General features: G+C 38.4%; 1 protein-coding gene and 1 long non-coding RNA gene across 3 annotated transcripts in view; one reads left to right on the top strand and one right to left on the bottom strand.

Moving 5' to 3' along the window:
* LOC127142501 (myeloid-associated differentiation marker) overlaps positions 1-4,534 on the bottom strand; it is a 35,337-nt gene extending 30,803 nt beyond the window's left edge. Inside the window, exon 1 of one of the 2 annotated variants that reach the window (XM_051070868.1) lies at positions 4,395-4,534. The gene's annotated coding sequence lies outside the window, so the exon portion shown is untranslated. Of the gene's footprint in view, positions 1-2,766; positions 2,907-4,394 lie in introns of those variants that run through there. The other variant, XM_051070867.1, reaches the window with a different exon arrangement.
* Positions 1,791-12,304, top strand: LOC127142503 (uncharacterized). Its single transcript, XR_007813292.1, has 3 exons — positions 1,791-1,930; positions 10,104-10,258; positions 10,504-12,304. It is a non-coding gene; the product is annotated as an uncharacterized LOC127142503 (long non-coding RNA).
* Positions 12,305-13,535: the final 1,231 nt, after the last annotated feature.

Below are 13,535 nucleotides of genomic sequence, written 5' to 3'. Positions count from 1 at the left end.
ACTAGTGATGCAAGTCTTCTTCTCAGGTTATGGATAGAATTCCACCTATCAGAGTGTAGGGTAGTAACCCGAGAGGTGAAAAAAGCCTGTCAGTCATTTACTGCTGCTTGTGAGGGTTAATAACTGTGAACTCACAGTAACCTGCCATCCTAAGTTCCCAAGTGGTAAATTATGCCTTTAGTTTCCACTGTGTCCAAGTGGCCCAAAAATGTATTACTGAACAGTTAACTTATTAAGCTCATGCAAAATGTTTCAAACAAATATGTGTGTTTACTGAAATTCACTTGTCAGCAGTCATACAAAGAAAAGTCATGAATATCACTGAGTGGGAGATAATGTGCATATTCGTAAAGCTTTATAGCTAGGCAGGTAGAGGTAAATGAATACAGCAAGAAACAGAGAAATTCAGAAGAAACAACTTGCAGCTGTCTCTACAATAACTGTGACAGGGGATAAAATAGATTTTGCCGCATGATGTAGCTAAGTCAGATTCAAAGCCACAAACCAATAGGGTCAAAACTTCACACGAGCAACACAGAGCCTGAGAAGTAGAATGGAGAGAATGTTCAATATTGACACTCTACTCAATTAGAGCATGGACATAATGTAATCACTTACTTAACATTCATTTATACTTAAATGTATATCACACATACAGGTGATTTTTTCATTTTAAGCTTCTTGATCTGTGAATTTGTCAACATACTATACATCTTATACTGACATTCTGATTTTGCAGCAGATGTTCAACTTTGTAGATAGACAGATTGTAGATCATCACACTTCTATCTAACCTGTTTAACATGAGAGCCCCTGTACAGGAGGCTGCATGAGATGCATGCAGTACAGACAATCTATGCGCACGCTAGGAGGCACCAATCCTAAAATGTAGCATAGCAAATTGCATAGCAAAAACTCAGGTAATAGCCTCTACCAAGAATTGCCACCCAAATGAAACACAGTTCAAACCCCAAACAATTACATGGGCATGTGACAAAAACAGGAAAACAGCACATGTCCTCTTTAGTGTCTCTGCTAATTTCACCACTTCAAGCTAACCACACAAACAAGTCATGTGAAAGCAGAGACTCTACTGATTACAAAGAAAAAAAAAATCATCATCAGTGAAATATAATTAGTTTTTAGTTTGCTTTACTAATTCCTAGATGAATTGGGCTACTATCCCATGATTCAGAGGTGGTTTCACACTAAGTAATGTGTGTTTTTTAGGTATAGATAAAAATTTAAATTTTCTACTGTGTTCCAGGTGAATTTACTCTGACATATATCTTGATCTGACACCTCCGTGGTAATCTCACATGTCTTAGCTTTGTTTTGAGACCACTATTTATACATACAGCCCTTGTAGCTGTGAAGATACACTCCATTTATTTTGGGTAAGTCATTTCAGACAGGAGGCAGAAAAAATAGGCCTCACGATGAAGAGGCTAATCATTGACATAGCTGCACTCTGTTGCTTAAACAGAGTATTTGTGAACTTGTAAGGGTACAGTGTGTTGGTTTTGTTGTTTTTTTCTCTTTCTAACAACTTTGTATTTTAAGAAACTGATAGGGCCTAAACACAGTTCATCCATTCATCCTCTTTTTCTGTATCATGTTCAGGTTTGCTGGAGGATACCTCATCTCATCTGCATGGGATGTGGGCCTTAAAAACTGTGTTAAGGCCCAGTGTAAACCTTCAGCATGACATTATATCAGTGTCACAGCCACAAATGTCTCATTCAAGAGGAGGAAGTTAGGCCAAAGTTTCAGCATCATGTTTAGTGACAGTAACACAGAGGAGCTGATATCCTCTTTCACGGGCAATCAAACCCTTCTGTCTATAATTTGGACCCATCATCATCAACATGCAAAACAAACTTCGACTCTGTTCATGATGAGGACAGATACTGGAACAGTGACATGCTTGGTGAGTGCTCATTTGACCCTAAGTAAGAGAAAGTGAGAGACAGCTGAATGGTAATACATATATATTACTAGGTACCTGTGCTTCTCTCCATTCTTTTAATATTACATGTCAAAAGTTTTGTAGTGCTGTTAAACCAGGCTTACTTTCTTTATGAAACTGCAGCTGTACTTTCAGTCTCACTGGAGGTAGGTGCAAATGACCACAATAAAAAACAAATGCAAATAAAACTATTTTCCTCCCACCCTTTATTCTCATGAAAAGTTGCTCTTCTTTTTCTGTGATACTGGTAATCCACCAGTGTGGGTACAGCTTCTCGGACTTCACAGACTTCACTTTGCCACCACCTGCCTACCTATTCTCAACCACTTTGACCTCACTGTTGAAGGCATAAAATGTGGTCACAGGTAGTTCTCTCAATAGCTTTGTACATGGTGTTTAAAGCTGTATGTGATGCATTTATATTAGGACAAGATCTGTTGATTTGTTGAGTGCTGTAGATCATATTAGTGAAGTGCTGCTCAGTGGATCTGTTTGAGGGTGTGGATCTGCTCTACCCCCTGGGGAGAAGAAGCTGATATTGTAAAGAGCATCTTTTTATTTGACAACATTTGGAAATGTTAGAGTTGCTTTAATGGAATGGGTGCCAAAGGCAGGCTGTAAATTTTTCATGTCTGAGTGTGTGTGTTCATGTGTGTAGGTGCATGGTGCATGCATCATACATGCATGCCCCTACTACTATGCCTACTCTCTCATAGGGTTTGATGTATGTAGATCAGTGCATGTGTATATGTTTTTTTGTGCATGCCTATTTTCACAGGGCAGACACAAGATGTTACCTGTGTGTGTTTGTATGTATTTACACAAGCACAAAGAGTCCTCTGAGGATCTCAGCCAATCACTTTGCCTCTGTGTAACAGCACACCTGCTCTGTGTTATAAATAGACAGTGGATACATCAATTCCCTCGTGTCACTCAGCTCAAGTTCAAAAATGCCTTTTTTGACAGAAAGGAGAAGACACACTCCTCTAAGACAGCTGATAAACAGTGGTAGCCTGCCATTACAGACTCATGGCTGTGACATGTGCACTGTTTGTTATCCATTTGCTAGCTGCTTAATAAAAGTTAAAATGCAACCTGACCAGTTTATGGTTAAGGTTCAGTTGAATTACTTAACTGATTCTTTCAGTTATCATCTCATCTTCAGATATACAGACTTACCCAATAGAAAATATTCATAATACAACTTCTCTGCTTGTTTGTATGTTTTATTATAGTTTTGATATTAAATTGTTTCTTGCATGGACAAACATGAAAAGTTTCTGAGTTAGAAGTATGTTAAGTTGTGCTTTTTGACAGAAGATAGTGCTCATTTGAAACAATTGTTATGAATGTCTGGTATTTCTAGTCTTTTTTTTCTCTTTTTTTTAAGCATGCAACTAGCGTCCCTCTGTGGTAACAATATGACCTGCAACTTGTCAGAAGTCCTAGAGTGTTTATATATCATGTATGGAGCATGAAGATGGAGGGTTTCCCTGTAGTACTGGATAAGCAGCAGCAGAAGGTGAACAAGTCCTGTCTATATTGACTTGATGTATTCCTCTTTATGTCCACAATAATGAGTTGTAGTATTGTAGCTGGCCGAAATTGAGCTAATTTAATATTATGCTAACATTACGCACTATTATCTACTTAGATATATAAAAATGCATCATATTTGAGTTGAGTGTATTTTTGGTATGTTTTATGACTTATTTTATGACTTATTTACCATTTTATTTGTGATTCATCACTAATAGCAGTAAAGTTATGGACATAAAATGGTGTCAGACTATAAAAGCAAAGACTGTTAACAGTGCACTTGAATCTTAGATATTTACAGGCACAAACACAGATAGCACAACAGTATTGCCTGAAATACTACAACCACAGTATTTACAAGGTAGCTCTCATGTAATTTACTGTTTAATAGTTAAGACTTCCTGCTTTTTTATTTGGTACTGTGTACTCACTTCTGTGTGCCATTTACTTAAGTGTTAATGTTAAACTTGACTCATTACTGCACCTCATGGAGTCTGATTAGCGATGTTGGTTTTGTTAAGGTTTGTTAAGGTTTGTTCACTCAGTTTGATTGCCCGTGAAAGAGGATATCAGCTCCTCTGTGTTACTGTCACTAAACATGATGCTGAAACTTTGGCCTAACTTCCTCCTCTTGAATGAGACATTTGTGGCTGTGACACTGATATAATGTCATGCTGAAGGTTTACACTGGGCCTTAACACAGTTTTTAAGGCCCACATCCCATGCAGATGAGATGAGGTATCCTCCAGCAAACCTGAACATGATACAGAAAAAGAGGATGAATGGATGAACTGTGTTTAGGCCCTATCAGTTTCTTAAAATACAAAGTTGTTAGAAAGAGAAAAAAACAACAAAACCAACACACTGTACCCTTACAAGTTGTTACCTGTGTGTGTTTGTATGTATTTACACAAGCACAAAGAGTCCTCTGAGGATCTCAGCCAATCACTTTGCCTCTGTGTAACAGCACACCTGCTCTGTGTTATAAATAGACAGTGGATACATCAATTCCCTCGTGTCACTCAGCTCAAGTTCAAAAATGCCTTTTTTGACAGAAAGGAGAAGACACACTCCTCTAAGACAGCTGATAAACAGTGGTAGCCTGCCATTACAGACTCATGGCTGTGACATGTGCACTGTTTGTTATCCATTTGCTAGCTGCTTAATAAAAGTTAAAATGCAACCTGACCAGTTTATGGTTAAGGTTCAGTTGAATTACTTAACTGATTCTTTCAGTTATCATCTCATCTTCAGATATACAGACTTACCCAATAGAAAATATTCATAATACAACTTCTCTGCTTGTTTGTATGTTTTATTATAGTTTTGATATTAAATTGTTTCTTGCATGGACAAACATGAAAAGTTTCTGAGTTAGAAGTATGTTAAGTTGTGCTTTTTGACAGAAGATAGTGCTCATTTGAAACAATTGTTATGAATGTCTGGTATTTCTAGTCTTTTTTTCTCTTTTTTTTAAGCATGCAACTAGCGTCCCTCTGTGGTAACAATATGACCTGCAACTTGTCAGAAGTCCTAGAGTGTTTATATATCATGTATGGAGCATGAAGATGGAGGGTTTCCCTGTAGTACTGGATAAGCAGCAGCAGAAGGTGAACAAGTCCTGTCTATATTGACTTGATGTATTCCTCTTTATGTCCACAATAATGAGTTGTAGTATTGTAGCTGGCCGAAATTGAGCTAATTTAATATTATGCTAACATTACGCACTATTATCTACTTAGATATATAAAAATGCATCATATTTGAGTTGAGTGTATTTTTGGTATGTTTTATGACTTATTTTATGACTTATTTACCATTTTATTTGTGATTCATCACTAATAGCAGTAAAGTTATGGACATAAAATGGTGTCAGACTATAAAAGCAAAGACTGTTAACAGTGCACTTGAATCTTAGATATTTACAGGCACAAACACAGATAGCACAACAGTATTGCCTGAAATACTACAACCACAGTATTTACAAGGTAGCTCTCATGTAATTTACTGTTTAATAGTTAAGACTTCCTGCTTTTTTATTTGGTACTGTGTACTCACTTCTGTGTGCCATTTACTTAAGTGTTAATGTTAAACTTGACTCATTACTGCACCTCATGGAGTCTGATTAGCGATGTTGGTTTTGTTAAGGTTTGTTTATTAAGATGCCATTTCTTATCTGAGCCATTTCTGTGTTAGCAATTTTTTGAGATTTTTATTTTGAAATTATAAGCCTCTAGCAGTGTTATACTGTAAAGAACATATTCTGCAGTGCTTAAGACATTTTACAGTAACAAACTGTTTATGGAGATGACAGTAGGAACACTAAAATAACAGTATAATGGCAACCAAACAGCTGACAGTATTTAGATTTAAAGCTTGTATTCTATACTGCACAGTACCGTAACAGAAACAGTTGAAGATTACAGTAGGTGCACTGTAGAAAAACGGTTTCACACTGGCAACTGTATTTGCTAGTAGTTTACTATGGGAATTTGTTACTGTGAATATTTAGAAGCTGCTCTCATCAGCTTTGTGAAACTTGATATGGGGCCAACACCATTGCAACCTGTGAATGTCTACAGATTAACATTTAGTATTTACCGTTGTTTTTGTATCAACAGATGTTCAGCTGTGCAACAAGTCTGTAGCACACAACAACACATCTCTACATCTCTAACCTTCAACAGTACAGCACGTCATGGATGAAAACAAGGTGTTGCACAACTTGTGAGGGTGAAGTACGAAATGTTGTCCCTCTCAAAACAGGAGGTTCATAGGATAGTTGTATGCTGTACAGTCTGCTGTTAAAAACATGTTCACATACTGCTTTATCATTTTACCTACATCATGCTGTGCTAGAAACAGCAATTTAAAGTCATTTCAGCCTGTACAAAGCATATCTCAAGGCCTTCTTTTGTTGATAGATGGTTGGTTGTTTCTCTCTCTATGTCAGTCCCACAATAGATTTGTCCATGGTGTACACCTCCTCTTGCCCCCACAACCCTTAAGGATTGCTAAAGCTGGTAAAGCAGAGGCTTTATCCTGACTTTTAGTCAAGCAAAACTGCTCAATGCCACTTTTTCCATAATGCAGCTATCTTCTGTTAGAACCTCTCTGCCTGGTAAATGTTCTCGTCTTTCAAACTCAATCTTTGCAACAGAGGCTTTCTGTCAACTAGATAAGAGTCTATAGCAATGCTAGTGGCTCTGTGAATGTGGCTCTGAATGCTGTGCACAGCATTGCTTTGAGCGGATGATTGAAACATATAGTACTGCTTGGCTTTGCTTGACTTATCTAATATAAAAAAGGTTTGCTTAAATGGGTAAATCTCTCCTTTTATGTTATCATTGCTGCAAGCTGACATTACTCATCTATATTGCTACAGAGAAATGAGAAGGAAGACAATTTTATGTCTTATGTATTGTACTATACTCTTCAGTAAAACTAGGGAGTAGGAGCTGATTTCTTGCCTTTTGATCCATGTGCTCACACAATTTGGTTTATGAGTGAAAAGCCCAGTGAATACTCTGTTGCATAATGAAAGTATGACATTGACAAGAAAAACAAAATTAGATTCAATGTTTATGATGAGGATAGTTACTGGAAGAGTGATCCACTTGGCAAGTGTTCATTTGATCTGCATAGAGGAAATGTAACAGACATCTGTGTGCTAAATCATGGTACCTTTTTATTCTCCCACAGAGTAGAGTGTGCACCGTGTCCTGGTGTGCATGAGTCATGTATGTTATAAAATGTGCCAATAAAGCATCAACAAAGACAAAACTTCTTTTTTTATATAACATGTACATCTGTAATTTACATATAAGTATTGAACTTGAACAATCTACTAATAATTGCACAAGTACACACACACACTGTCCCAGTATCTGAGATATGTGTAAAGGCATTACTGAACTTCTTGTAGCCAGTTTTATATTAACAATTTAAAGCTGATGCTGCTGCTGGGCCTTTCTGTATGGAGTTTGCATGCTCTCTGGCTTTCTCCCACAGTCCAAAGACATGCAGGTAAGGTTATTTAGTGATTCTAAATTGCCCATGACTTTGCCCATACATGTAAGTGTGAATGATTATTTATTTCTGTATGTCAGCCCTGTGATAGCCTAGCGATCTGTCTGTGGTGTACCTCAACTCTCGCCCACTGTCAGCTGCTGGCTCCAGTTCTCACACAACCCTCAAAGAATAAGAGGCACGGCTTATGGATAATGGACAGTGTATTTCATTTATTAACATTCAGTTAATGTGTATTCAAAAACCCCTTTTCACCTGTTTGTCTCTTAATATTGAGTGAGGAAAGTAAACATGTGAATGTAATTGGTTAAATATAAAATTAATCTATCAGACTGTTAACTGTTCTCCTCTAGGACATCAATACTACAGATACCAGTATGTATGTAATTAACTTCTGCTTTAAACTAAAGAAATTTAAATGAATAATTTGAGGACATTTGGTAATTTGCAGAGTTAGAAGGGAAGATTGATCATGTCTGAACAGACAGTGGTACTTACCAGTCCAGTACCTCTGAGGCTTCCTAATTAACATGTTCATTAATGGATATTTATAGATCATCCATATACAGTATCCATTCCATATTCACTTAGTAAAGTGAAATAAAATGTCACATTAAAGACCTGCTTAACCTCTGTTTCATTGTTAGTTCAAACATAGTTCTGGTCAATAGTTCAACCACCATTCTAAATCATATTGTATTCATCAGTAAATATTTCCATAAACTACAATCAGTTATCAGTTATTATCTATCACTGGTGAAATGGACTCAACCATATGTGAAACAGGTGATAAATTGAGGGGATGGTGTGAACACTGCTCATCTTTATGACTGTGGGTGGTTATAGTTTAATACAGTCACTGATACACTACAAGGTGTCCTGGTGGAAAAAATGGACTAAGCTTGTGCAGATAGCAAGATAAATATATAGATAGATACACATACAAACACATATATATGCTGTGAAGCACAATAACAGTGACATCAGAGTATTGAGCTCCACCCCTTTATCCCGACTTTCCTCTCACCTGCTATCAAACAATGACCCCTTTACCAGCAGCCATTATTCAGACTCACCCCCTCTTCCAAAACAGGTCATCTTAGTTCTTCAACTTGACAATCTCCTGCTGGCCTGGCTTATCCACACCCCATTCCTTTCTCCTTCCCTTACTCCAAGAAGAAAAGAGACAGAGACAAGGGGATTTGCCTCACGGTAGGTAGCTGTTTTATGTGAAGCATATGAGAAGGGAGAGAAGAAAGGAGAGAGGTTTTTTGGCGAGGCTTGGCAAAGAGAGCTAGGAGCCCACTTGAGGAGCAGTGGGTCTTAGAGCTGGATGATTTGTTTGGAGAAGCCCTCTCCAGCCAAAAGGAGGATTAGCTGCACACAGGTTCCCATGGAACCCAGTCGAGGTGGAGAGGGCTTTTAGAGGTTACCACACCCCTGCATGACTACACGTACATGCATGCATGTAAAAACACATGCACAAAAAATGTGCACAGAATGCATAAACAGCAACATGCACACGCAAGAATATGCACCTGTCCTCAAAGTAAGTTCTCATGGGTGCAGACACATTTAAACTACAATAGGTGGCAGGATCACACAACCATGTCCTGTGGTAACCAAGTATTCTGTTTTACCAATGGTGCTTCCCACAGCAATACACAAACAGTTTGATGTATTGAAAAATCAAACTACATATAAAATGAAATTAAACATAAGGGCACATTTAAAAAAGCTCAAATATGACTAATGATAGGATGGGCTAGATCTGCCAGTGATGTGGGAGAAAAGATCATTTCAAACACACTGGTAACTTTTAGCACTGCATAATATTTAACAGTGGTTCATCCTGTCTATGAAGGCCTGATTTCCCTGACTTATGTGTTTCAGCAGGTCTTTTTTCATAGAAGACATCCTGAGATATTACTGAACAGGTGTAAATAATAAAATTCATGATGGCTGAATTTAGCTGCCTCAGGTTCAGGGCCATGACATTGTCACAGTTACACTGTCAGGACTGACCTTGATCTCCTGATGAAGTACCCAGCATGAACCACACCCACAGTGTTACCAAGACCTTTTCTCTCATTTCACAGTAGAACTGCAATGAGTAGGCAATTAATCGATTAGCTAATTGACAGAAAATGAATCTGCAACCCTTTTTTTTTAAGTCCCTATTCTCTTCTTTAAATCTGAATATTTGGTTTACTTTGTTTGTTTGTTGTTCTTTGTTGGTTGGCCAAAAGAAACTATTTAATGATACTTCTGTGGGATCTGGAAAACAGGGATGAAAATTTCTTAAATGAACTGAATAATCGGTTGATAAAGAAAATAATTGGTAGAGTAACTGATAATGAACATAGTTGTTATTTCACACACCTGCATCAATCCTAAAGACTATTGTGTGAGTTGCTATGTCTGAAGTCAAACAAGTCAGTCACCTCAGTGATGTATTTCAACAAGCTCAGTCTTTACTAACATGATTTCTCCACCACAGCAATTCTGCATTAATTGATAACATAAAAGACATAAATATTCTTTTCTTGCTGTCATTTTAATTTAGACAATCACTTCCTCTGGAGACTACATGGCCTGCAGAGCTTTATGGGGAATGTTACATCAACAACTCTGCCTAAACGCAGTAAGAGGATGAGGACACTGATGTTTATGAGCTGTGGCTGCTGCCATCTCCTGGAACAACCAAAGAATTGTATTTTGGTGAGTGTGAATCCCAAGTTAGCGCTTTTACCATGAGTTGCAGGTGTCTTGTTTTATAAACAACAAACCTCTTGTGTTTTAACATTTAAAAAAGTACAGGCAAAATCTTGAAACTGAATTGAAATTTAGAATAAAAAGTAAAGAGTTCTCAGTATGTCAGCACTACTTATCTTCATCTTTTACTGATTGTACATGTTTTCATAGAATTTGACAACTGCTCTGGTAACCTTTTTTTTTCTTTTAAGATATGCCCAAAGACGTTTAGTGTGTTTGAGGACTGGTGACTGCCAAGACTCAACCACAAAACTTTTGGCCAAAAATGGACAACATGCCTTTGGTCTGATCCTGCACAAGTCATCAATAAGAAATTGGTCAAACATCCCTTCACCATTTCTGCTTCAGTAAATTAAATTATAAATTTAAAGCCTTTAACGTTAAACATTTTAGATTTGCTCTTTTCTAAGTCTGAAAAACTGCTACTGTTCTACATAAGCTACCATGTGCTCCAGTATAAACTTAAAGGAGCATAGTCAGAATTTGATGTACTGGTTAAAAGATTGAAACAATTCAGATTATACCAGAAACATTCATGTTTTGTTGTTTCATTTTCCCTAAAACATGTGACAAAAGCTGACCAAATGTGTGATTGATGATATTCACATATATCACAATGTTTTACACGACCCGGCCTTATATCGTTTATATATATGGGAGTGCTGTATCTTCAAAAATGTAAGCATTTATTATTATTTAATCTGTGGTTTAGTAATTTAGATAAATTCTGTCACTTCTTTCATAAGCCTATTCATCAGCAGTGACAGCTAATATGTGAGTGAACTTTTTTAAATTCCTGTGCAGACAAGGATGGGACTTCTGTTAAACAAACCCTCATATTCTCAAACATTGTACATGTGGGTATATGACTGTATTAATGTAGCTTGCATGTCCTATGCTGGTGGACCCCCATGGTGATATCGCCGTCAAAGCAGCTGCCATGACTACCGCCCCTCCCACCGTCAGCTCACCCTGTTGCTGTGGCTGTCCACAGCAACCTGGGAAATTTCTGGTCCCTTTCATCTTCCAGTACCACCCCAGTGGAGCATTGGACAACTGGTAGCACTACTGTCAACACCTCCCTGTACATGCCACGAACAGCTCAGCTTAGCCTTGTGGCAAACATAGCGCAGATTAGCATGCCAGCAGCTTTCTTCCCAAACATCTCTGACAGCATTAGCTCATGCTAAGTCAAGGGCGTATGTCAGAGCCAGCTGTCAAGTGGAGGGAATTCCTAGTGCTTCACTCAAGGTCGCTCCCACCATTCAAAGCAATGGTGCTCTGTCATGGCTCCCACGCTAGGTGTTAACTCGGTATCGCTAACAGTTTAGCTTGGATGTCCTGGCATGTTTGAAAGAGGGTCTTAACTGGTGCTTTACATTCACGCAGAAGGGCCACAGTGTGTGATCATCACCTGTCACACAACACAGTGTGTCTTATGAGGAGGTCACAGCAGAGGCAACTGGGATAGAGGAAACTGCTAACCTGCTATTTATGGAAAAAAAATGTCTTAAACACAGATGACCTCAAGGTAACCCCTTCATGGATAAGGCTGGAATTGAATAAAATGATTATACTTCCAACAGATATTGTTCATGGCCATAGCCTAATAAACCTTACTCCATTGTTATCCAAAAACTATTAAATACACATCACTGGGTCACATCATTGCACTGGGTAAAATATTCCTTTATTACCATGGACATGGGCACTGTAGTTTATTCTGAGTTAATCCCACAGACACTGTCCTGAAGCACTGGAGTAGGTGCTAGAACACCATATGCATATGGATCTGCTGATTAGATACTCCTGTGTGAGGAGTTTTTTCCTTCAAAATACAGTGCCCAGCTGTTATAGGAAATTACCCAGCTTCTGAAACTATACTGTACATTTGTGACATTCCTCAAAGAATGACATCTTCAGTTGGAACAGATGTGTGTAAAATGATATGCAAGACATCTATAATATTTCCTTGATTAAATTATGCAACCATAAAAATCAGGTTTGTAGTTTTGGGCTGGAATATTTTTACTTTACTTTAGAGGGGGAAGGAACAATGCATGTTACATTATTAAGATTTGGAACTGAAGTGAAGCCATATGAGTGTGCATACACAACTACAAGTGCACTCACATATTCATGCTTCCACATGTGTAAGCATACAATACACACACAAAGCAGCACTGTTTCGGGCCTCTTAAATTCTTTTTGAGGGGAGATTCTCATCTGGATTTGATCTCCTCTCTGTCTCCCTCTTTACAAAATCTTCATCTTTTCCCCTTTTGTATTAGCCACTAACTTCTCCAGTATGTGAGTGAGCACAAAATTCTACTACCATAAACAGATTTAGTACAGGTGACACAAATCACTCTGCATGCAAGTCCAAACATAAAACTTGAGTGGTAAGTTGGGTCTGAATAAAGCAGGCTGGCTTTAGACAAATTCAACAATTCATGCTGATTTTAATTACAGCCAATAGAGCAGTGCATGCAACACTAAAGACACAAAACACACAGGCTACATTTCAGACAAGTCGTCTGCTCTCTGTTTTCCTTCTTTATCACTCTTTCTAGTCCTCCCACCCTTGGTTGCCCCCTCCTTCACTTTAATCCAGTGGCGGAATTTCACTCGACAAGTGATCAAAGACCAGTCGCACGATGCCAGGTGCGGCTGCAGCTTCAACTGTTGACAACCACCTAGCAATTTCCCCCCCTTCCTTTTCTCTTCTCTGAAAAAAGAGGAAACCTAAACAAAGCCAGGCAAACTGCTGGGTGTGTTTGAGTCTGAGAAAAACACCCCCACCCCCCCAACTCCATTATTTTTTTAAAAAAAGACTTGATTCCTTTTTTTCCGGAAAGGGAAGTGAGAATGTTTTTTTTTTCTCTTCTTGACGGTGATCTGTGTTACCAAGTCTCCCGTCCCCCTCAGAGCACTGTGTGGTGGCCGGTTTGAGGAGTTCTGTGACAGTAAATTACGGCACTCTTGAGACAGACGATCAGCAGGAGTTGGGGAACAGAGAGAGGATGCACGGCGGGGATTAGGCTTTATTAAGACTCAGCCACCACGGATGGGCACAACAACACAGCGTGCGGGTGTGTGTGAGTGAATAAGTGAAGGATACTGCACAAAGTATCTGCCTCAACCTATAGGTGGTCCCCCAGTGAAGTAAGATACACATCAGCTCTAATAGGTACCTCATGTCTAAAAGTGTTGCTGCACTTGT

Source organism: Lates calcarifer, linkage group LG5 (genome assembly GCF_001640805.2).
Source record: "Lates calcarifer isolate ASB-BC8 linkage group LG5, TLL_Latcal_v3, whole genome shotgun sequence".
In the NCBI taxonomy this organism is placed as follows: Eukaryota; Metazoa; Chordata; class Actinopteri; family Centropomidae; genus Lates; species Lates calcarifer.
The sequence above is the reverse complement of the archived record's forward strand: the minus strand, read 5'-3'. Positions and strand labels throughout refer to the sequence as shown.